General features: G+C 34.3%; 1 long non-coding RNA gene and 1 pseudogene across 1 annotated transcript; both read left to right on the top strand.

Moving 5' to 3' along the window:
* The first annotated feature begins 1,513 nt into the window (after nt 1–1,513).
* LOC114725748 (polygalacturonate 4-alpha-galacturonosyltransferase-like) lies at nt 1,514–13,914 on the top strand (annotated as a pseudogene).
* On the top strand, nt 2,204–9,557 carry LOC114725749 (uncharacterized). The gene is made up of 2 exons (XR_003738439.1): nt 2,204–2,245; nt 9,481–9,557. It is a non-coding gene; the product is annotated as an uncharacterized LOC114725749 (long non-coding RNA).
* Nucleotides 13,915–22,329: the final 8,415 nt, after the last annotated feature.

The following is a 22,329-nucleotide window of genomic DNA, read 5'->3' as shown; positions in this document are numbered from 1 at the left end:
ATTATTTTATTAAATTATTTTCCAAAAAAATTTATTTATTTTATTAATTTATATACGTATTAAATTTTTTTATTAATATTATTAATTTACTTCAAATAAACATATATTATGAAATATATCTTATATGTAATTATCATTTAAACTTATGTCCTTTTTTGTAATTTCTACATGTAAAAAGCACTTCTGACAAAAACCTATCCAAACACTCTCTCACTTTTTCAGAATCACTTTTTCAGAAAACCTATTCTCTCAAAATCTATTCTCTCCAGAATCAATTCTCCAGAAGCTATTTTCCAAACCATGGTTTGGCTTCATCCAAACACCCCTAATACTAAACCTGATAATTGGAAAGATTTGGATGTCTTGAATTGGTGGAAAAACAAACAATTTCGATTTCCAATTTGCTAGTGAATTAGTTTTTAGCATTGGTTCATATGTTTTCACAAAGTATAGAAGTTCTATCCTTCCTGCTAATCTTCAGGCTCTTATTTTTGCTCACAATAGGTTGCATGGATTTGCATATCAAGGTAATTTATATGTATTTTTTTTATAGTTCTTTTTATGCTTTTAATTGCTCAAACTGACAAACATGATAAATATACTGCTTGTTTATGATTTTGGTTTATTATTTGTTGTAGAGAATGCTTGTTATACTGATGAAGAAGAAGAAACCATTGATATTTTTAGAAGTCAAGAAGACCCTATTACCAGCGAAGCACAGTAAAATGTCCTTGCAATTGATGACAGTGATGATGAAGTTTTAAAACATTGATGATAGTGTCTATCCACGTTTTTTTTTGTGAAATGTTTGTCTACTTTTGATGGAACTTTTGAATGTTATTGACTTGTTATAGATGTTTGAGATATTTTGGTATGTTGATGCCTTGATGGACATGAAGATTTGATGATGTATTGTATTTTAGACTTAATTTATTTATATTTATGCCTTTTGATGTTTATTTTTTTGATAAAATATATGAGAAATATAAAAAATTAATATTTTTTTTAAATAGACTAAAAGCCTGTGGGCCGACCTAAATCCGTCAATTTAAAGGCCGGGCTTGACAAATCAAGGTGTTTTTTTTTTTTTAAATTTCAGCCTTGTAAGGCTAGCCTTTTTAAGCTCGCTGGCCCAAATTCTCAGCTTTAGGGTTGGCTTACTAATTTTTAAAAATATATTAGTGTTTTTTAAAACACATAGTTAAAAATAAATTACTAAATAAGTTTTTTATTTATATTTTGATTTTTATAATAAATATAATTTTCTCTGGATTTTCTAAAACAATTTCTTTTATATTTCGTGCCGACACGCCTGCCAGCTGACTGCTGAGTAGGCAAAGGACGCCGTTGTCATCGTTCAGCGGTCCGCGCCGTAATCAATTAATTTATCAGTTAACGGCAAAATAAAATTGTCCAAATAAATGCCTCGCGCTGCCTGATCTATGGATAATTATATACAACTGCGTGAGAAATTGAGAGAGGAAGAAAGTGATAGAAACCGAAGGAAACGAAAAGAAAATTCCCTAATCAAGACAAACAACCTGCCTCCCCGTTCTTCGCTCTCCAGTCCCCTATCTCTGATTCTCTAGCTCCGTCCCTCCCTCCCTCCCTCCCTCCCTCTCCCACTTCTTTCTTTCTTTCTGTGTTTTGTCACCTTGAGCAAACCAGGTTACTCATTGATGTGGGATCTCTATCTCTCGACCACTTGCATTGTGTCTGAATGGCAGTTCTCGGCTTTCTTTGTATTTTTCTCTGTTGATGGATTTTGACTAGCATTATACCATATCCACTCCTAAGCTACACTTCAATCAGATCCTTCTGCAATTAGACCAGTACATCTCTCACTTCCTCTTTTAACTTTCATTATTTCTCTTTTCAAATGCTGCTTTCTCACTCTGGGTTTATCTTCCTTTTCTTTTTGGTTTTTTCAAGGTCTTGATCCACAATGACGCCGAAGAGAGGGCTATTCGTCAGCAGAAATAGAAGCAAGGGATCCCCTTTCCCTCTTCTGGTTTTCATTTTTCTTTGTCTTCTTGCGCCCTTGATTTTCTTTGCCAGAGTGCTTTTTACTGCGGGTTAGTTCTCGATTCTGTGATTCTTGAGTATTTTCTCTCTCCCACTCTAGGATATAATACAAACCAAACGTTGATTTGCAGACCTCCGGAAGAAAATGGTGGTTGCGTGATGTTTAATTAAGTGGATGTGATTGGTTTTTGGTTGATATTCACTTGTTCTTTCTTGTTTGGTAAGGATGTCTTTTCGTAGCTCTACGATACTTCCTCGTTTGACTGGTTAGGAAACGAATTCCAGGTTCAGTCTTTGATATTGCTGTCTTATCTGTGTGCATATTTAGATTTAGATATTTGTTACTCCCTATCAGTTCCATGGCGGCAATAAGATAAGGAAAGGGTTATTTGTTTGATAATTGCGGTCGCAAGATTTATGCTCAAGGGAGTGCGCTTCAGTTTTGCAACTTGTGGGAGTAGAAAGATTATTTAGTGCTAACCACGAGGCTTAGCATAGTTGCTTCAAGGGTTCGATCCAGGCGGTGTGTATGGAGAGGGTCTCTTGGCCAGTACTAAAGCCCCATTGGGAAGTCTACAGTGTAAAGGATTAGTCACTGCCACCAGCAGGTGGATACCTCAACCAAAAAAAAAAAAAAAAAAAAAAAAAAGGAAAAAAAAAAAAGAAGAGAAAAGAAAGATCATCTAGTGCTGCTGCAAATTATTGATTGTATGATATTGATAGTATGATGTCGCAGTTTTTATGGGTGCTTGTAGTTGATAGCGGTATGGTTAATATAGGTATTATGTTTCGAAGCTCAGAAAATTTCAACCACAATTGGATTACGTTTACGTTAGGAGAGTGGCCAACAAAAAATAGGAACATTTTAGGAGAACAGAACATCAAAGCTGCTGGGTCTGGTGGTCCTAAGAGAGCGCCTCAAAGAGGGCAAGGGTATACAGTTATTACATAACTGTTAGCATATTCTAGATATTGAAAGTGAGCAATAACTGTCTTACAGAAATTTATGGAGACTGTTACTTGTTTGCGCTTTTGTCAGATAAGCCACTGGGCTCAGTGAAATTAGCGAACAGAGGAAATGTAGTGTGGTTACAGTGTCAAAGGAGATATATTTGACATTATAATGCAGAAAACTCATTAAAGAAGGCAATGGCCTCAAGTTCTACATCACAAAATCTTGTTATGAGATGGTTGATAAGGTAATAGGGGAATGGCAAGTAATCTAGGTCGTTTAAATGTTGATATCATCTATGTTGAGGATGATAGTAATCTTCGAAATTTCTTGACAATTTTTGCCAATCTAATCTTTGATTTCTTCTTTTATTAGGTGTTGAGAATATTAGTCATAATCATTTGAATATTCTTTTGTCTTAGATGTTTCTCTTGCTTTGCCTATGCTTGTTCATTGCACATATTTTGGTGAAGGAGTTTTTCTTAGCATCTTTTTAACCATTGCATTTACTTACCAAGGCACTCATCTTTCATTAATAAAAGCAAAATTCCACAGGTTATGCACTGCATAAAAGCAGTATCTTTCTAGAATCAATTATTTTTTGGAGAAGTTAGATGATCCACAAATTTTTTAGACTATGAAGCATGGGTGAAATTTCAAGCTCTGCTTGGGCGGTCTACAAATTAGTTGAGTGCGCCTTGTGTTTGGCAAAACACATACAATGTATCTATCTAACCTCAGAGGCAGTGCACTTTCAGACCCTGGCCTCTTGAGTATTGTTAACATTGCGAATCCTTTCAGATAATCTCTTGCTCAGAATGCTGGTTCCATTTCTTAGCCTTAGCAAATTGTGTTACTCAGTGGTGAGGGAGGGCAGTGATCCTCAGAATGAGTAAATTTGAAAGGAGAATATGCCATTGTTGTCATAAATGAAATGATGAGTGGAGTTAAAATTTGATGGCTGATATTTTGTGTGTGGATGAGAGGAGGATGGACTAAGAGAAGCGTGAAGAAATTTCAAGAAAATGGCATCGACTTAAATGAGGAAAAGGAAAAGAAAGAGGGTGAATGAGATGAGTAAACAGGTATAAGTGACTCTAATATGATATTTAAAAGCAGTATTGAAAATGTTTACAAGCAACAGCTGTGGTGGCGATATCTTTTGGCGAAGTTTGTGGAAAGCAGATAGTGCAGGAATTGAAAAATAAGTTATTCTAATGGTATAAATTTTTTTTCTTAAAAAATTCATAGAAATCTTCATTGCTGAAGATAGTGATAATGCAGTGATGTTTATTTCCTATACTATTATTTTACTGGTTTTTTACATGCTGCAGAATGTATATGTCTCTCTCTGTTTTTTTTTTTTTTCCCCTTTAAAGGTTATTTAGCTGCACCACTACGTGTATTTAGAAAAGATAATTGATACAGTAGTTTTATCTTTATCTGTATGACTTGGTAGAGGTGGCTTGCTCAGGCATAGGTTATTGGAAAATAAACTGAGTGAGACCGGTTTTATGAAGAAAGAAGCCTTGGCTTTGGTTTGAACTTTGTCTTTCTCAAATAACAAGCTTGGGCATGTTAGGGATTGACTCAGCTTCGTTCAATCCTAAGTGCAACAAAGGGTTCTGATAGTGACATTGCAGTCTAAAAGGAAAGGAAGGAAAGGGCTGTTATCATGTCAATGAATTGAACAAATTCATAAAAATTGTCAATTATTTGAAAACTTGAGCACCTTTATTGTGGTTCAATCCTCATCTTACAGAGGAGCTGATAGAATACTGATTATTGTAGGATAATGGGTGAGTTGGGGGGTTATAGAAATGTTGGGAATAAATATTTCTTTAAATTATTTTGGATATTTTCTATTTTATTTAGGTTATTTTTCTGATTTCTTGAGTATTCCTCAAGTTTAAGAGTAGTGGGTTATGATACTTACGAATTAAGTCAATAATTTTATTTATTTTTAGGGCTGAGTTGTGGATTAATGGGGTAGTTTTAGGAACAATTTTAGGAGTCATTAGTTATTTTTCTCTCTATAAATTTTTAAGTATTACCTCATGTAGAAATCTTCTGGAAATAAAATTAGTATTTCTTTTATGAGTGGAGATTCTCCTTAGGCTTTATTAGTTATTCTTACCCATTCTAATGAAGATTTTCCTTCATCTTTACTAATTTGTGAAATTAGATTCTGATTTCATAATTTAATACGAGTTTTTCTTTCTTATTTTTCTCCACTGATTTTGGATCCTATTAGGAGCTTGTGCTATGTTAACAATTGAAGTGTCAGGGAATTGCGCTTGAACCATCAACCAAAGCACCATATGAAAGACCATGATGGTTGAGACCTGTAGAGAGGACCAGCTTGCATTAATCTTGAGCCAAAAAAGATAAAAATAAAAAGCTACATGTTATAATTGTAAAGAGCTTGGCAATATGGATTCGGGTTGTAACCTCTTTGTCAACTTGATTTTGTGTGAAAGACCTGCTTGATGTACAAGCTGTAACACTTTAGTTTACAACCATATATAGAGTCAAAACGTGTAAAATGAAATCACATTACATAGCATTAGGCTTAGAAAATCGAACTTTGAAAAATCACTTTCTTTGGTTACTATTCATTTGGTAACCCTAAAATTTTAGCTAGTTTTGAAAATTCATAACTAATTCTAAAAAAGTTGAAGTGAGGTGGTTCCAAGTTTTATTTGAAGTTCTTTCATTCTTTACATGAGAAAAATACTCGCTGGTCAATTATTTTCATCAATCAGGCTCCATTTTTCGTGTAAAAAGCACTGTTCATTTGGTTAATTTTTAATTTTCAGCTTTTTATGATAATTTCAAAAATTCATAACTTTTAACACATAACTTAAAGTTAGGTGATCCACCACTCCATTTGGAGCTTTGGATGTGTACTTTGAACTCACCAAATCTCATGGCCAGATTCCATTATTTGTTTAGAAAAGTCGCAGTCCCACAATCATGGTTTTTCAAGTCATTTGACCCTTTTTAATTCCATTAGTTTATGAAATTCAACCCATGATCTTCATATTTATCAACTACCATTCATGCTATAATGTACTTGAGCATAGTAGTATCTCCCAAAGGGTGGGAGCATCATCCTATACAAGCCTTCATCAAAATTTATACAAATTACATAACTCTTAAAGTCCATAATAACAAAATATAATCAAGCAAACTTATACATGACATTGCATGCAACTATCCTCATGCTTCCAAATTCTTTCCTTTATCCTTTGATGAGCCAGCTCCTAAGGTGTCAACTTGTTGTAAAGAAGGGTGAGATTTCAAAGAAATCATAATAGCAAAGAACAATAATTATAACGCTAACAATGTAGAGTTATATAATGCTATATGTGAATCAACATTTTCATGCATTCTCGTACGTTATCATACCATGGAAAGGGAGCATGTAAATCTACCATTGAGAAACTCAACTATACATATTGCCAAGTTATAAATGTTACAAGTCAAGCACATCATAACATAGCAAGCTCAACCTCATCATGGCATAAACATCTAGCAAAACAATTAATGCAAGTTAACACTAAAATTGTAAGTTCTTGCCACCAGGCTCAAGCCCTTGGTTTTTGCTCTCTTCTCTTTGTTCTTGAGTCTCCTCTTGCTCAAGATCAATGCCTATCAATCACACAATAAGGGCATTTTGAGTTTCATCTCAAACAACTTCATTAAAAAATTAATCTTAAACTTTAACCTTTTTTGCTTGATTTAAGGGTTTTTGTATAATCTTTCTTAACATAATTTTGATATGTTTTTCCCACATGTTTTTAATGTAAAATCTATATTTGAACTTAGATTCATCAAAATCCAACTCCTTTCCTAGGATTCAAGCTTGGCCAAGACATAGGGTTTTAGGATTCAAAAATTCCATTTTCAATTTAAATGCTTCCAAATATATTTTTCAATATATGCCTACACAATTTCATCTTCTAAGTTCATTGGAAGCATCAAATTAACATGAGTCAAACTCTAATGTTATGAACTCATGTTGGCCTAACCACACACTCCAGGGTTACAATTTGAAATTCTTCCATAAACTAAGTTACAGCGTGATTTTCCAATTATTTTCAATCCTTTGGTCCCTATGTCATCTTTTAATCATTCATAACAAGTTATATGACATTTTGGGTAGCATGGTATCATAGGGTCTTGAGCCATTTTTCTCCATCTAAATCAATTCCAAATCAACCACTAATCAAGGTAATTAAATTCTTAATGAAAGTCTTAACTTACCTTGGATGATTGCTTGAAGTTAGCTTAATTTCGTCCTTCCTCTTTCTCTTCCTTTTCTTCAAATCAAGAGCAAAACCTTCCATTCCTAATTTTCCAATTTGACAAATTTTGGCTTGGGTTTCCTATTTTGCCCCTGGTAAAATGTTACAATTCTAATGGCCACTTGTCCTATGATCAAGTCTTCCCCTCGACAATCATGCCACGTTATGCCACCTATTATCCATATGGTTATAAAACAATATTTTATTATAATTTAACCTCTTCTAATTATGCCCCTAAAGAAATGACACAATTCCATCCATGTCCTCTTCATAAATGGTGCCAAAAATGGTAGGAAAATGTGAGGAAAAGTTGTCCCACCAAGCTTTGGGTTATTCCATTGTATAATCTCATCATATCGGTTAAATTTTTCCTAGATCTTGTCTAATCCAGTAGCTTAAAAATTCATTTTTCTATGCCATTGATTTCCTTTTATTGAGAAGTTTCCCAATTTTTTTAAGTCAAAATTTGACCTATAAATTCTTCCACTCAAAATTTTCCCGAAATCGGTCTTCTACTGACATAATTCAGCTTTAAATATTTTTAAAGTTAATCTCTGCACTTTTAGAGGTCGGGGATATATTACAATCTATTATAAACTCTCAACTAAATTTCCCTCATTTTTGTTTGGATAATTGATGCCTTTGTATATTTAAAATAATTCATTTTGGCCATATACCCCTGATTATCCAAACATATTGATAATTACAGAAAATTCTCTAATAAATTATTTTCATCCTGTTTTCACCATTTGGGCTTCAAATATTGTTCTAGACATTTTTTCTATTTTTCATGAATTTCTAAGAATTTTAGGAATTTTAGGTATAGTTTACAATACTGCCCTTCCTTGACCTGCAGTTTTCAAAATGATAATTCGATCACTGTTCTGGTTTCATTTTAAAAGTTGTTTTGTCTCTATCCTTACTATATTGCCTGGCCCTTGGTTAGTTTTAAATTCCTTATTTACCATGTTAAAATTAACTGGATATGACGCAAGCTTTACTTGCTTTGTAACTCACAATAGCCATTGAGCTGTTGGTTCTCCAAAGACAGCCAATTGATGGAATTCATGGTTATAAGGGCTGCCTGGTCTTATATTGAATAGTGTGGAAAGCTCTAGGGACACTTAAGTGGATTGGTTCTAATTTGCTTGAGTGGCTCTCAATTGAAGTATCTAGGCTCTTTTTTGAGACAGATTTTGCTATATTTCATTGAGTTTATTTTTTATAATTGAGTAATTTGGAGCATGAAAGAAATACCATGATCATAGTTTAATATAATCGCTGGTAATTTGAAGATTTTTATGCATGGGTTTGTGACTTAATGAATTGCAAGCACTGCAATTGTGTACTAAGCGTATATTTATGTGGTGAATGATTGTAATGGTTTGTCGTTCTCTTTTCAATGAGTAAGAGTTTCAAAGCTTCTTTTTCCCTCGTTCTTTTGACAGGGGAGCTTTATAACAGTATCTTGATAGAACTATCTTATTAGTAAAATGGAAAGATTGAGGTCATACACGTACACATGCTCGCACCAATGTTTTAATCACTGGACCGAAAGTCAAACCGAAGAGACTAGTAGGTTATGGTTCAAACGGTTGGATGGGTCAGACCAGTGATGCAGTAATTAAAGAAAAAAAATTATGTACATATAATTAATGTGTATAAAATAAATTTATAATAAGTATGATAATTATTAATATAATGATATCTCAATAAAAAATTAAAATAAAATTGAAGATATGTTAAAAACTTATAAACTTTTGTTGACCTCTTTTCCTTCATTTTGTTATATATAACAGTAAGTTAATAACGTCTATTTTTATTTACAAAAAGTATAAATATTTGAATAAATTAATTTATAAATTTACAGTGTGATCCGTTAATCCATTGGAAAAAAAAGGCAAAATGAAAAAAGAGTTTTTTTTCCCTGCTTTATTCTTTATTTCTTTTCAATTTTTGAGATGCTTTAGTGCTTTTTGACTTTCCATGTATGTTTTTGGGGATTGTATTTATTTCTTAGTATTTCAAGACGCCTCTTCCTTTTAACCATTGGATTAGAACTATTGGGTAACATCCTGCAGCCATCCACATATTTTCAGTCAAAAATATTGTAAACTCCAACCATTCACTTCAGTTTCGGCGACCTCAAGATCCACCTTCGACTATTCTTTATGTCTTGCGCTTTTGGTGCAGATTTTTTTCATTTTGCTGGTATCTACTATTTTCAAGGATAAATCTGGGTTTGTGACTGAGGCTAACTAGATTTGAGTGAGTTATTTGTCATAATCTAAACTCTATTTTCTCATATAGCCTTCTAAATATTTTTATTTTTCCTTAACTCTTCATCTTCTTCACCTTCTTCCATATGATGATGGTGTAGCATTCCTTCTTCTTGAAAAATTGCCTCAGGTTTTGGTTTAACTCCGGCTCTCGGCTAAATGACCGGCTGGGAGCAGTCCAAAACGGCCTAATTGATTAAGCTGTCAAACCATGAAAAACGGGCGGAGAACTCTCTGGTCACCTGCTAGGCCGTTCCAACCATCCGGTCCAGTCCGGTCCAGTTTTTAAATCATTGGCTCACACACATTAATTGGCTTCTTAGGATCTCCCTTTCTGGCATAGTTTCTCAACTACTCACTACACAATCCTAATATGCTATAGGCTACAGTATTTTAAGACTTAATTTGTCAGTTTTTTTAACTCCATCTGTGTTTTTTGCTGGTGGTCTTGATGATGTTCTTTTGGGCATGATGTTTATGTTATGCTTATCTGTAGATGTGCTTCGTAATGTCATGCAGCTTTGTGAGTTCTCATTCCCTGTTGTCACTTCTTAGTGACTGTTGATATGTAAGAACTTGATTGGAGTTGAAAGTCCTTGACTGAGATTAGAGGTGCTGTTTGGTATGAAACATTGAAAATTAGGGGTAGGGATTGAGATTGAGAAAACTTATTAAAAGAGTGTTTAACATGAGAGATTGTTTGTTACATGGGATTAACCAAACCCATATATGTGGGATTGGGAAATACTATGGAGAGAGGTAGTATTATCTAATCCCATATCTATGGGTTTTTCTAATCCCATATACCAAATAATTTCTCGTACTAAATATCATTTGGGATTAACCACTATTTGGGGTTAGACAAGCCCATAGATGTGGGATTGGGAAATACCATGGAGAGAGGTAGTATTACCCAATCCCACATCTATGGGTTTGTCTAATGCTATATACCAAATAATTTCTTATACTAAATACTATTTTAATAATTTTTCTCAACTGCAATCGCAGTCCCTATCCTTTATTTTTAATGCTCCGTACCAAAAGGGACCATAGTTTTCTTGAAATACCTTAATGTTTCATCTTCTCAAGTTCTAACTACCTGAAAGACATAAGAAAAATCCTTATTAACTCCGGCTTGCTTTTCTTCCTATATGCATATGTTTATAAGATCAGGACTTGTTAAGTTTTTCTCCCCCCCATAATATAAATGCTTTGTGCAGGTCAAAATGGCATTTCAAATGTTCCGAGCAAACAGGTATCCTGGTTTATGCGTTCCCAGCGTTAGTGGTTGTATCTAATAGCCTCTTGATGGAGCCTCTATCTGTTTTCATTTGTAAATCTTAGAGAGTTGTTGAATGCTGCAGGCTTCCAAATGGAGAGAATGGCAGGCGTTGCATGACCTCAGATCACTTTTTTCAAAAGAGGTACTTACAGGCTGTTGTAGATTTACTTTTAAACCATAGCTTTTCATTTTTTTTGTGGTGGTTGTTGTTTACATCTTACTTTCTGGCATTTTAATCAATATTTCCTTTTAGGTTCTTGACATAATTGATGCCAGCACAAATGATACGGGGCCATTAAATCTTAATAACTATAGAAAAAAGCAATTTTTCTGCTTCCTGGAGAGTTGTTGAGTTGGAGAATTCAAATACGGCATTTCAGGTGAGAGGATTGATGTTCCCATAGTAGATATTTATTCTTAATGTTATACCTTCATTTCTGCAGAAATAAACTATTGTTATGTTGTTGCTAACCCCTTTTGATGTTCTCGTACTTTTTATTAAAAACTAAACCAGCCAACACTGCATAGTAGACAAGGAAACCTGAAGGTTGAACAGGGAACTGATAGCCCTGCACAGCAAGCACGAAGGGTGAGTGTCTATTTGATTATTTTTTGGGGTCAGTTCTTTTGGGAATTAGGAGCAGTACTGTGAACTTGAAAATGAATGTGATAATTTTTTTTTTTAATACTCTTTGCTAATCCCATGTACAGCAATTGATTGATAAAAGGCGTGGAAAGCGTGCTGCTGAGCTGGTTAAACAGGATAATGAAGTACTTGTAAAACTTGAAAATGCAGCTATTGAACGCTCTAACTCAGTTGATTCAGCAGTTCTGGGTAAATATAGCATTTGGAGGAAAGAAATGGATAATGAAAATTCTGACTCTACTGTACGGTTGATGCGGGACCAGATGATTATGGCTAAGGTGTACTTAAGCATTGCAAAGATGAAAAACAATCAGGAACTATATCGAAAATTGCAGTCTGAACTTAAAGATAGTCATCATGCTTTGGGCGAGGCAGCATCTGATGCTGACCTGCATCGCAGGTAGTGCACTATCTGGCTGTGTAATTTTCTATTAAGTTTATATCTTGTATCGGCATTTCCATGTCTTCTTTCACTGGTATATCTGACTAGTCTTGACTAATCGACAATTTTAAAACATTTCAAGCGTGCATGAAAAAATTAGGGCTATGGGCCAACTACTATCAAAAGCAAAAGGGCATTTGTATGACTGCAAGTTGATCACTGGAAAATTGAGGGCAATGCTAGTAACCGCTGATGAGCAAGTTAGGAGCTTGAAGAAACAGAGCACTTTCCTCAGTCAGTTGGCCGCCAAGACCATTCCTAATGGAATTCATTGCTTATCCTTGCAGCTTTCCATAGATTACTACCTCCTTCCTCCAGAAAAGAGAAATTTTCCTAAAAGCGAGAATTTGGAAAATCCAAATCTCTATCATTATGCTCTTTTCTCTGACAATGTGTTGGCTGCATCTGTTGTTGTTAACTCAACCATTAAGAATGCCAAGGTGACTCAGGCTGCTTTTTTCTGTATCGGCATGTGTGCATGTGTCTTTCATGTGTGTTTTCTTTACTTTCTAGATGCCCATTTTTATGTCTGGGCAGCAGGACCAAAAAATCATATTATCTAACTTTGCCTTCATTTTTTTATATTTGATATTGTAGGATCCTTCAAAGCACGTTTTCCACCTTGTTACTGATAGGCTGAACTACGCAGCCATGAACATGTGGTTTCTGTTAAACCCTCCTGGCAAAGCTACGATACATGTTGAAAATGTTGATCGATTTCAGTGGCTAAATTCATCCTACTGCCCTGTATTGCGGCAACTTGAATCTGCTAGCATGAAAGAGTATTATTTCAAGGCAGGCCATCCTAATACACTTTCTTCTAGTTCTTCTAATCTGAAGTATAGGAACCCAAAATACCTCTCCATGCTCAACCATCTAAGATTCTATCTCACTCAAGTGTATCCAAAATTGGATAAGATCCTTTTTCTTGACGATGACATTGTTGTTCAGAAGGATTTGACTGGGTTGTGGGATGTGGATCTTAATGGGAAAGTGAATGGTGCAGTTGAAACATGTGGTCAGAGCTTTCACCGATTTGACAAGTATCTGAACTTTACTAATCCGCATATTGCCAGAAATTTTGATCCAAATGCTTGCGGTTGGGCATATGGGATGAATATTTTTGATCTAAAGGAGTGGAAGAGAAAAGACATCACTGGCATTTATCACAAGTGGCAGAATATGGTGAGCAGTCCAATCTTACATGGTTTACAATTTACAGCATTCCATCTTCTCAGACAAGTTAACTTGAACAAATGACATGACTGGTCTTTCTCTGACCATCTCTTTTTGTTTTGTTTGTGTTTTTTGTTTTGTTTTGTTTTTTCTTTTTTCTTTTTGGTTTCTGTCCAGAATGAAGATAGGTCGCTTTGGAAGCTGGGGACTTTACCTCCTGGCCTAATAACATTTTATGGGCTGATACATCCCCTACATAAATCATGGCATGTACTTGGTTTGGGTTACAATCCAAGTGTAGATCGATCAGAGATTGAGAATGCTGCGGTCATTCACTATAATGGTAATATGAAGCCATGGTTAGAGATTGCCATGACCAAGTATCGCTCTTACTGGACCAAATATGTCAAGTACGATCATCCTTATCTGCAAAACTGCGAGGTGAGTGAATGACCCTGCTAAGAAGTCTACAGAAACTACTCTTTTAACAGCCCTAGGGTGGCTTATATCAATGTCAACTGAAAAAGCCCTGCCAGAATGATCAAGTGTCTTGGAAGGGACAGGATCTATCCCATCTTCTGTATTTGCACCAAATCATTTCTTTTCCACATCATTGATTTTTGTTTCCTATTCATTTGATTTGTTCAAACCTATCCCCGCTACATTTGAACTAGGTAAATAATTAGTATACCTTGTTGACTATAAAATCCTTGTCTTGTACAATACCCTGAAGCTAAGGACAGGAGTAGAAATCGAGTGTATTGTCTGCATTCTTTTAATATAGCTTGCTTGAATACCTGAATCTATTGCGGCGGGGCTAATTTTCTACACTTCCTTGCGTACCGGTTTTGCGGCTTGTCTGAGTGCTTTTTGGTGGCTGTTTTATATTGTTGAAATCTGAAGCAGGTGAAATTGGACCGGACGTAAAACCTACGTTTTCTAATAAGGTCCCAAAAATTGCGTTTCACTGAACTAGGCTTTAATAATATTTTAGCTATCAAGTCCAAAATTTGACGCAGGCGATGATAGCCATTTTTTTTGATAAAATGATCAAAATGATATTAAAATACTATGTAAGCGGTAAATATCAGACGCAAGAAGAACAACGATTAAGAAATTTAACAAGTTCTAGAGGAAAAATTTTAAGAAATACTATTCTAACATCTACAAAAGCCTTCAAGCCTTTAATAGCTGAGTCAGATTCTGCTTAAATTGATGAAGATGCATTTGTCTTTCAAGTGCCCAGGTATGAAGAGAAGCCATTGTAGGGGAGAATGGAGATGAATGAACGATCTAACAAATACCGACTCCCAAACATTTGAGGATAAAGGTAGAATCACCTTAGAACTTCTAAGTGAAGCATTGGATAGGTTGACCCTCAACATAACCAGAGATGACAAATAGATAACTGACCCATGTTTGAAACGATGAAGAGTAATGGTCCAGCGAGTAAGATTGGAATGGAATTGAGAATGGGGAGACAAGTGGTGAGGACTCTGCTATTTAGATTGCGGATTAGAATTAAATGCCATTTGACACGAGAGGATTTAACCTCTTAAGCAACCAAAAGAGGATTAGGATATTTCCCTTCATGCAACACAGCATTGCGATTCTCCATATTAGATTTAATAAAATGATAATACCTTTCAGAGTGTGGCCATCTTTATGGAACTCAACCAAAGTGACTTTTAACCAATGAAGAAAAGTGTGGGAATTCTGATTAGTAAATATGATATTGAAACATTCAAACCATACTGCTCGCGGAAAGGACAAGTACAAATTAGGTGTCCAAGAGTCTCCTCACCTTGATAACCAAATAAAGATTGCCCAGAAACATTCAAATGATGCAGATGGAGGATACCACAAGAAGGCAAAGTACAATGAAGTGATTTCCATGTAAGCAACAGATATTTAACTGAAAGAGAAATAGATCATAAGAGTTTCCAAAAGGGGTCGTTTATCCTAGAGAACTGAGATTGGCAAAGGGAGAAACCATCTTTGACAGAATATGCGTCCACCTTGTTTCCATTCCATATGATTTGATCAGGAATATTGATAAAGCATAAAGGAATCCTTAAAATGACATGTGCAGTAGAAAAAGGATAAATAGATTTTACCAATGAAACATTCTATTAGATTAGATTCCCATCCAAAAGGGTAGGCATTAGTAAATCTTCAACTGTGATTTCCATCATAGGTTGAAGATTCATATGGCACGCCCCACTAGAAAGGATGGTTGAGAGGAATTGACGATCCATCTCTAACCTTCCATTGTAAATGATTAAGAATAATATACTTGTTCTTTATGTTTCTTTTTCAAATCCAAGAAAAATTGTAAGGCTCCTTTATGATATTTGCTTGTGATAAGTCAGTACATTTAATTTTTAAGGTTACTAAAAAGCAGAGGGGGGAGAAGAAGTAATAATTCTCCAAAGCTGTTTAGTTATCAATAGAGCCAAAAAAATAGGCTGATGTTGGCCCATTTAAAATGAGGGTTGGGTTTGTGATTTGGGGCCTTCAAAGGTGAGTTGGGCTTAAAAAGGCCAACCTTGTTGGGCTAAAAAATAAAAAGGCTAGTGTTGTAGGGCCAAGGGCGGCTCGAGACTTGTGTCAACCGAGTCACGGTCGCGTTTTCACTTTGGTATCGACAATGATCCTTCCGCAGGTTCACCTACAGAAACATTGTTACAAATTCTCCTTCTTCTAAATGATAAGGTTCAATGGACTTCTCACGATGTCGCCGGTAACGAACCGCCCACGTCGCCGTGATCCGAACACTTCACTGGACCATTCAATCGATATGAGTGACGGGCGGTGTGTACAAAGGGTAGGGCAAGCCCATTTAAGCCCACCTTTTAATATTATTTTTTCTTTTAGAATTTGGAAGCAATCTAGTAATATGAATAGTATAATTATATTTATTTTTTAACCTAAAAAAGAAAGCCCTATGATTGAAATTAAAAAAAAAACACTCACTCACAGTAAATCACTTAGTATATTTTAAGAAAATGGATAAAATTACAATTTTAAACTTCTGTTATTATGGGGATTAATAATTTATGTAAGTCACTTTTTGCAAAGAAAATTATTATACCTGAAGAATTAATATAAATGGAAAATAAAACCATTATAATCAATTAATATCATTCTAAAAGTTGTCATTTTGAATAAAAATGAATATTATCTTATTGAGCATGATCTACAGTCATTTTTCTTGATTAGTATTTGTTGTACTATGAAAATGAGAAATATTAAAGAGATTTAGAATGAAAGAGGGGAGTAAGATAAGGAAGAAATTGAGAGAAAGAGTAGTGTAGTCTTATTCATTTGGATGATCAAAATGTGTATTACATAGCCTTCCATTTATAGGCTCCCAAACTTAACCAAGAGTTGCACAAAATAAATAACAATATTAATTCACATAAGTGTGGTACATGTAACCTTTGAGTTATGGAATAAAAACTCCTAAAAGCTATTCAATGGAGAGGTTACAGAGTGTAGAATATGGAAGGTCAAGAGTTGAGAGAATTTATGGATATCCACATATTCTAATATTTATAACGCTCCCCCTTAGATGTCCATAAACAGATATTGTGCCTCATTAAAACTTTACTAGGAAAAACTCGGTGGAACAAAAACCTAGTGAATGGAAAAGAGTACACAATATATATGAAGGCTACCTCATTAAAAACCTTAACCAGGAAAACCTTGTGGGGCAAAATCTTGGTTAAGGAAAAGAGTACAACATAATTTTTACTCCTGTTGATGACAACATCACTCTTTATAAATCTATCTCAATAGAGCATATTAATTTTTCAAGTAGATTATTCCAATGCTTTGTTCGAGCATGTCTTCCATTTAGCTTAAATGTATTCCTCTAACAATATCTATGATTTTTTTTGTTATGGTATTCCTTGATTTTATTATAAAGAAAATTTTTAATTTAAAATTAAAAGATAATTTACTTCTTCAAGTAAAAAAGAAAAAGTAACATGTGATTAGCATAATAAAAGAATTCTTTTTACAAATTACATTTTTATTAAAAAGTTAAAAAGAACATGAAAAAAAAGAGAAAATTAACTTTAAAGAAATTTACTATGAAAAAACAGAACTCAAATTAAATCACATATATCTCAAGAGGTAGCATCATAGAGGCTAATTTCTTTGTTTTTTTTTGCACAAAATGTTTTTAATAAGTAATTTTGTCATTTTGTTATTATTTCTTTAAAAATATGTAAAAACCACAGGTTAGCCTGAGCCGGTGAGCTCAAGGGCTGGGCTTCATAGAAGTCCCTATTTTTAGAACATGGGCCTAAACAGGCCGGTGACATGGCCGGTGAAGGATCAACCCTACTTGTTTTCCCAATTTTAGCTATCAAAGCCTTATTAACCAAGTAAGCTGATCAAATGCCAATGCCTCCTTTGTCAATAGGTAAGAAGAGTTTCTCTTTTCCAAGCAAATGAATCTTCTTTTTATCTCTATGTGATTGCCAGAAAAAATCAAGGCAATGAGAATCAATGTCACAAATATGCTTAAGTAACGAGATGCAAGACATGATATGACCATCAATGTCAGACCTCCTTTATTATCTTATTATATGTTCATTGAACCAACTAAAGTCATTTCCCAAAGCTTAAGAATGGAAAAATTTCAATTTTAAAATTTCCAATTTTGGGATTTCCATACATTGTTCACAGGATTTTGGGCCAACTTTGAAAATTCATAACTATATGTAGAAAAATGGAAACTGAGTGATCCCAATTTCTATGTGAAGCTTATTATGAGTGATTTAAGGGAAAAATACTCACTAGCTTGACATCCATCTGAAACAGAGCCAGAAAATTCAACAAGTTGTACTATTTATTTGGTCAATTTTCAAATTTTCAGTATTTTAGTTCAATTTTGGAAGGGCATATCTCTTAGCACAAAACTCCAAATTTAGTAACTTACCACTTGTTTTGAAGCTAAAAATGAGATCTAAAAGCATGCCAAATTACAGATCCAAACTCATCCGATTGCTCAAAACATCATTGGTCAAACTTGACCCTAAAAAGTCAACATATATCCATTTTAAGTAACCATTTTGGTTTTTCCTTTCCTTTTCCCTCCCAACCGTCATGCCATTCATTGTCACATTACTAAAACTTGAATATTACTCAATATTCACATACATAAAGTTTGGAGTCATTTATACAAGTATTCACCATAATTTGTAACAATTTACATAATACATAACTATTGCTCAATAGATATATAATTCAAATATCTCCCAAAATGATCTACTTTCCTTTGTCCTAGCTTGAGCCAACTCCTGAATAGTGAATTTTGGACATAAAGAGTGAGATTTCATAGAAATCTTAGTAGCAAAGAACTATAATTATCATGCAATTCATGCCTTGAAAAAATATAATATGTGTGCATAAAATCAATACCATTGTGTAACATTTCATGTGCATATCATTTGCCATGTAAAAAGAGCAATTCATTAAGCCATCAAGTCATTCCTTATATATATTGTCAAGGCACATTTAACATATAATTTCATGCATCATCACATATATTGCTCAATTATATAATGGCAACATCTTAACATAACACATACACATTTAAACAAGCAAGAAAGCAATTAAATTATAAGTTCAATGTTACCTCTTGATTGATAATTCAATTTGGCGTCTTTAGGGAATTGGGTGTCCTTCTCTAATCTCTTGCAATGTGCCTATCATTCCAAGCACAAATACATTCCAAATTACCAACCATTCAAGTATAAACACAATAATCTAACATTAGGCTCAATTAACATCCCTTTTTCCTTTATGTTTGGCCAAATTATTCCCTCTTTGTTTCAACCAAGCTCTTGGGCCATTCCTACACAAATTTTCATTTAGAATTCAAATATCAAATTAGATTTCACAAGATCATACTCCTTCCCCTTCAATTAGACTTGGTCGAATAGGGGTATTGTTTTTCCAAAAATTTCATTTTTGATTCTAATGATTCCAAACACTTTCCTTTAGTATATTTCTACACAAAAACACCTTTTAAACTTATTGGAATCATCAAATCATATTAAGACAAACTCCTACCCCAATATTACATAATGGCTGAATAGGGGTGTTAAAACCCTAACTTTGATTTCTTCCAAAATTCAATCCAAATATCATTTAAACATGATAATTCTAACTCATTTTCAAGGCTTCTATCCTTCCCTAAGACATACTCATATTGACCAAAATATGGCAGCAAGTTTGCCTTAAAAAATAATCCAAATATTCAACCAAAACAGGCTTTAATCTTAACCAAACCAAAGCATAAACATACCTTGATAAATCCTTGGCCAAAGCTTGATGGTTCCTTATCCAATTGCTCTTACTAAGTTCAGTTTGAAGTTCAAGAAAACAAATTGGCAGCACTTCCCCTTCTTTTACCAATTTTCTACTTATTTTAGGGTATTTTAGATGGATATTTATAGTCAAATGAATCTGCCTTCTCCCTCACCATTTGCACGTCCAAAACTGCCATATAAGGGGGACACATGGCTGCCATCAAGTGCTGAAATTTTCAGATCATGCCAAGTGTCCAAAACCTAGAATATTCCAAGATATTTGTGTAAAAATTGAATTTTATTTTAATTTAATGAAGGTGCCAGAATCTGCACGAAATTGGGCTTAATCTAGGCCCAATGTAGGGCCCACACATGGTTTATGATGGCCCAAAAAGATGGCCTATAAACCAAATCACAATCCTAACCATTCCAAAACTTTTCGGTTACTCTTCACTTGTAACATTTCATAATTTTTCTAGGCCTCTAAAAATTTATTTCTTTCCATAAAAAACCCTATTTTAAAATAATAATGTGATCTGAAAATTTTCAGAATTTTTCTCCACCTCTAGATATTTGTTTTGAATTTTCTCCGATTAGGCCTTTATTAGTAAAATTGAAGGAAATAAATTTCCTAAAATTAATTCCTATATTCCAAGGCCTAAAACCAATTTTTTAAATTTCATCCCACATTTAGATAATTAATCCATATTTTTCTCAAATTTATTGAGGCCTATGACTATTTAAAATAATTATTTTCTTTCAATTTTTTACTATTTTCCCGAAAAATCTCCGTTTTTAGAAAATTCCGTAATTAGTTATTTATATAATATTTTCACCTTTTGGGCCTCAATTGAGGTTCCAAAACCTCTAATTCATATTTTTTTACCATTTTTTGAAAATTTTCTGAAATTTTTCTCAAAATTTCTCATTTTGCCATTCCTAGACTGATAATTCCAGAAATGTCAGCCTGGGCCTTATGGGGTTTCAAATCAAAAGTTGCTTCATGTCCCTGTTTATTTTCTACATTGTCCCCCATCTCAATTTTTAACTCCCTATGTCCAGGTAAAATTTTTCAGGATGTGACAATCAACAACAAAGAGAACATACTTGATTAGTTGAAGTCAAGAGGCTTGAGACAATAAGTGAGCTTTCCGTGCAGTAGTTTTTCTTGATGTCCACAAACCATATTAAAACCTGAAGTACATGTCTTCATTCATATTACATACATGTTATTAAACACATTCAAAACATATTTTGGCACTTCATTCTCTCTCCCTTTTCTTTTTTATTTTTCCAAAAAAGGCCGGTAAGTCATCCAATGGTTATAAAAAGTTGGCATAGGGTCTAATGGCACAAGAGTTGAGTTGAGATCAAGCCTCTATGAGAAAGGTACACAAAGGAAGAGGAACTAAATTGGATATAGAAAGTGAGCCACTTGAGAGTTTGGAGCAACTAAACTTCTTCATTAAAGGTCCAACCAGGCTAAACTTTAAGAACAAATATGGCAACATCCTTGATTTGTTACAAGTACCAATACATAAGGATGCATTAGTAGAATTGGACCAGTATTGGGGTACCTTGTTAAGATGCTTACCTTCTCCAGTTTTCTAATAGCCCTAACTACTGAGGAGTATGTAGAGATTCTCAGGATATCTATTTAGAAGGATAGTCAAGTCTATCAATACCAAGGACATTCACCTTCCCGAGGAGTGATGGCAAAACTATTGAGGCAAGTCATCGGGATCTCTAGAATCTATGTGGAAGCTCGCCTGATGTACTTTGCTGTATAGAAAGATCGAGAAAGTTTCTGCAGAATCTTCGCATTGGCTATTTATGAGACCTATAGTGTCATGTGAAGAAAGGTGGTTAGTTGAGATGCTGTCTTGTAATACTTAATGTATGGATGTTGAGTGACTTGTACAGAAAGGATTGGCATTTTAGAAACGAAGATGACAAAAATAGTAATCCACTTACTTTGTTCAAACATCTACCAAAAATTCAATTAAATGAATCATAATGAGTGAAAGATGGCCTTTTATAGTTAGAAGAAGATTCCCTCTTACAGAAGTTAGATTGGTAAGAAGATGAAGATGTCATTTATTGCTGTGGGGACTTTGCTAATCATAGGACCTATAGGGTGTATTATCTATAACCCCTTAGTAGTGTTAAGATAACTGGCATTCTAGCAAAGTGTTTTCTCTGAGAAAGAAGTGCAAACCATACATCTCCTCCACGAGAATGATGATACGAAAAGCTTAGGATAAGGTAATATGTAAGGAAAAAGCTGAGCTTGGAAAATGAAAAATAGGCACCAAATGAATTAAAGGAGCTAATCCTGTTTATGCCTCTCAAGATCCTTTGTTAGGAAATGGCGCCCATGTGGTAAGCAAAGGGCTGGTTGCTTAAAAGCAAAAGAGAGAGAGATTTGGAAGGGATTGCTGAAGTAGACTTGAAAAGATACCAGAAAAGACAAAGAGAATAGATCTAGAGGAATGCCCAAGAGTCGCGAAGCTAGAAAGGAAAGATAAAATCCTGAGAAAGGCCATGCAAGAAAATGAAGAGCAAATAAAGAGTAATAGAGCTTGGTTAATGAAGACAACCAAAAAAAGAGAGTCACTTGAAAGATGATGGCCCCCTTAAGGAGTTACAAGAAGACGTCAATAACCTTAGTCAACTCTTAGAGAGAAAGATGAATGAATTGATTGCTATAGGGGGAAGCACCACTGTAACAACTCAAAACCTCTTGAATCAATTGAATCAATAAAGAGAGGTGTCAGCAAAGTAGGAGATCCTTTATCATGAACAAGTGAATACAATGAAGAGATATGAAGAGTTCATTAATTTTGTCAATGCTAATATCCCAGAACTCATTAGAACTTTCAATTACGCAG

Source organism: Neltuma alba, unplaced genomic scaffold (assembly GCF_004799145.2).
Source record: "Neltuma alba isolate B1F8T4 unplaced genomic scaffold, ASM479914v2 tig00012270_pilon, whole genome shotgun sequence".
Classification (NCBI taxonomy): Eukaryota; Viridiplantae; Streptophyta; class Magnoliopsida; order Fabales; family Fabaceae; genus Neltuma; species Neltuma alba.
The sequence above is the reverse complement of the archived record's forward strand: the minus strand, read 5'-3'. Positions and strand labels throughout refer to the sequence as shown.